This window comes from Diadema setosum, chromosome 1 (assembly GCF_964275005.1).
Source record: "Diadema setosum chromosome 1, eeDiaSeto1, whole genome shotgun sequence".
Taxonomy (NCBI): Eukaryota; Metazoa; Echinodermata; class Echinoidea; order Diadematoida; family Diadematidae; genus Diadema; species Diadema setosum.
The window spans coordinates 5,122,758-5,127,021 of record NC_092685.1 but is presented as its reverse complement, the minus strand read 5'-3'; positions in this window follow the sequence as shown (position 1 = coordinate 5,127,021).

Below are 4,264 nucleotides of genomic sequence, written 5' to 3'. Positions count from 1 at the left end.
CTGTGTATGCAGGTCATACCTTAGTGTACATGCTCCAGTAGGTTGTCCATTCATCTGATTGTGTGACAAAAGAAAACAAATTTGTAACACACATACACACACACATGTATCCTATCAAATATGTGTACAAGAATGACAGGTTTTTTTTTGTTGTTATTGTCGTTTTGCAAACCACAATGATAATTATTAGACTTCGACTTACTTTGTAGCCATGAGTTCAAAGCTGCCCATATTTGTAATTCATTTGTTTGTCGACATCATTTTAATTTCTCATGCAGTACCTGTGTTCACAACATCTGACAAATAGAAAATTCATACCAGTACTTAGATTCACTTGTTTATTTTTTTGATTCAGTGGTACAATATATCATTTGTTGCTCTCCTATATTCTGGACCGAATGGAACATCATGTTAGTGTCAAAATATCAAAACTGATTTGTGGTTTGCATTTCTTCATAGTGTAATTATGTGGTGAAAGAAACATGTCAATGTTTTTCTTGTGATTTATTGTGATTATCTCTCAGTGGCATGAATTCATTGAGCAGCTTCAGTAAACATACTTGATTAATGCTGTATGTGATTTAAGTTTGATGTTTCTGATTATTTTGTCTTTTATAGTGCGTAGGAATGGAGACAAGAATAGTTTGAACTTGCCAAACGTTGTAAGAGGTCAGAATCCTCGTAGCTCTGGATGTGAATGGTTGGGCATTTTATTGCCGCTGATCAACTTATTTTGACTTTTTTTTTTTTTGCACGTGTTTCTGTAGACTGTATTCTCCTGTGTATTCATGCCATTTATGAAATGTACATAGCCATCATGATTTGAATTGGTGATTGAAGCCGCTTCTTAACCCATCGACTAGCAAGCCTTAGGTACAACAGCAAAAAGAAGAAGAAGAAGAAGAAGAAGAAGAAGAAAAAATGAAGGCGAGGGTTGACTGACGTGGGTCGCTGAACTCGCCTTGCACCTTCGCTCCCAAGATTAAAATGTACCAAAGGATATGCGCTGTTAGTGTGTCAAAAAACCCCAAAACATGATGTAATGTTGTGCATTGTAATCAAGTCAAAAGCTTAGAATGAGCATCTCTGATCTGAGAGTCAGACAGGAGATATATTGTGTGCAGGTCAGTCAGCAAATATCCAAGTGCCTATGTGTATTCAATATACATTCTAGCAATGAGTAACCAAAGAAAGTGATGAATTTCTATGTTCCTGTCTATCAAAGCATGTGTGAATACATACCTGTGATAGTGTACCTGAGCCAAATATCTGTGCATGGATTTAGTCCTCGCTACATATGGGGTTATTTCTTCACACTATTTATCAAATCATGCTTTTATCCTGCTATATCAATTACAGCCATCAATGATTCCATGGCCACATGTTTAACCCATCAAGTCCTGGGGTAATATTACTGCTGATATTATTATTTTGCCATCCTCAAATAGGCACCTGTGAATTTTGCTGTGTATCCTACATTAGATTTGCATAAAATCAGAAAAGAAATATCAATAACCAATACGAGAGAGCAACAGGAAGGTTTATTGTGTTGCCAATTGAAGGATAAAAAAAGATTGCATCTAAAATAATCAATTCTATATGAACATCAAAAGATTCAAATTCAAATGATAATAATACTGTACTATATTTGCCAAATATTTTACAAGATTTTATTTTTGCGAATTATGCAAATCAGGATATTAATCACAAATTTAAAAACATGTTTAAGTATTAACTCTGATCCCAACATGAATGTGACGTGCACGCATGCTTTTTTCCATTCAGTACTGTACTTCTAAATCGCGAATTCAACCTCTTTCAAAATTTTTAGGAAGTCAAGATTTGCAAAAAATTAGACTTGCTAAATGTATGGCATATATGATGTTTGAAACACATACAATGCGTAGTAACAATAATTATTAGAAAAAAAAAAAAACAAATACAGCACCAAATCACAGGAATATGGCATTGTAGGACTTGATGGGTAAACAGGCCAATGGCTCTATGAAATCTTATAACTTTTTCAGATCCATTTCTCTGTGTGAAGCATGCTCTTTTCAATTACCAACCAGTATTAACCAGAGTGGTGTATTTTAAAATAGTAAATTTGATGTACAGACATTGGCAGAGAATAAAGACAGTTTGTAAATAGCTTGGAGAATTCTTGGTTAAGTGTACAATTTGTTACCTGGCTAGACTTCAAGCAAGACTGTGTGAAATAAAGATTATGTGCTGTCTCCTGTAATGATGATCTACTTTTTTTTTTATAGGCTATTTTTCTAATATTTATTTGCAAGACATTTTATATTTGACCAGAGCGGTGTGCTGACACCTGTCGTTGAACTGTGTCAGTGTGTATAGTGTATATGTAAGAAGTTCGTAAGTTGGCAAAAAAAAAAAAAGAAAAGAAAAAGAGAAGACTTTGTATTCCAAAGAATCATATTGTGTGAGAAAGAAAAATTCTCAATCGAGATATTTTATTCTAATTTGGTAACCGTATTAGCATTTTATAGCATTTTATGTTTATGAAACTGAACTACCCTGCTATGCTTTATTCTCTATGGCTTTTGATACTACATGTATTGCTGATATGTACCTTATGACATATTTGCCGTCACAAGATTTTATGGGTGTTTGGCTTTATTTATTTCCAGAAAGTACACATTGCATCGTACAATGATCAACTCACTACTTTAAAGAAGAATTGTGATGTACTGGATATCCATTAAGATCTATCAAGTTAATAAGAGACTGTAACAGGCAAAAACAGAGCTCAAAGTTCAAGACCTGTGTATTCCATCAACTCTTTGCAATTGACAATATTTTGTATTCATTGTTTATATATTAAAAAGAAAAAAGGCCTGCTTGATGAGAGCACTTTTTTTTTCCAGATATTGTATTTGTGTGAGCAGACTCGTCAGGTCTGATTTTGTGAAAATGATTTTTTTTTTTAAAATATATATATTGTGTATTGTTGCATACTCTGCATATCAAATAAATGAATGCAATACACTAATCATTGTCTGAATGCTCATCTCATGTGCTTGCATTATACCCTTCTCAATGATAACTTAAAAATAATGAATCAATCCAAATACAATTTCAGGGTATGAAACTATATAACTCATTGCCCACATCTTACAGAAAACCCCATTCAATTTGCTTCAGTGGTCAAAGAGAAATGAGGAATTTTGTAGAGCATGTCAGGAATCTCTTCCCTCCAAGTTCTGTCCATTGTGTTCACACATTCATATGCAGTTCGAAGAGCATCCAAGTGCTAAACTGTGGAAGAATCGGACTCATGACATGCTTTACAACAATCCACATTTCTGTGTGACCGCTTAACCAAATTGAATTGGGTTTTCTGCAAAATAGAGCTAAGATGTTATATTTTAAGACCCTAAAGTAGCATTTAGACAGTGTAATCATATTGGGAGTTATCAATGCGAAAATTTGATTGTAATTTTTTGGGGGACATACTGTACTGTGTATACACGTACAACAATCCAGAAAAGCTGCTGCTGAGAACAAATGTGCTTTGTGTTATCCAAATCAACAGCAGCAGCAAACAGTCCCAGCTCCCACCAACAATGACTTAAACTGCAATGTGTGTGTTAATGTACTACTGTTGTAGTAAAGCGACCATGGGGTAATACGCCATATTTTGTCAGGTATGTTTGCTGAGTGTGCGAATGCTTGTGTGTGAACTCTTGCTTCAAGTGCAAGTCATAACTTAGTGCAGTCTTCTTTAAATTGTAAAAGTCTTTTACAGTTTGTGCCTTCTCTCCAGACTATGTATATACAAATGTAATGGTAATTATATTGGATAGCCTTATTTCATGGAATACCAGGGAAAATGGCCAATATATCTAATTTATTACCATCCAGTATTAACATAAATTTTTGTAGAAATTCCAGTGATGATTACATCAGGGGGGTGTTTCATCAATTTAGTCAGTGCTGACAAGTTGTCAGTCTCTGACAATTTCAGCAAAATCCTTGGTTTTGATTGGCTGAGATGCTCTGGTCACTGACTGTTACTATGGTGATTGTCAGAGACTGACAACTTGTCAGCACTGACTAACTTGTTGAAACACCCCCCAGAAAAAAGACAAAGCAACAATAAAGGAAACATATGGAAGAATTATCATCAGTATGAAGAAATGTGCCATCAGAGCTAAAATTCTGCCAGGAGTCAGAAAATCCAGTGTAGCTGTGTTATAATCATATTATTAGTTATTATAGTTATCATCATTGATTAAGA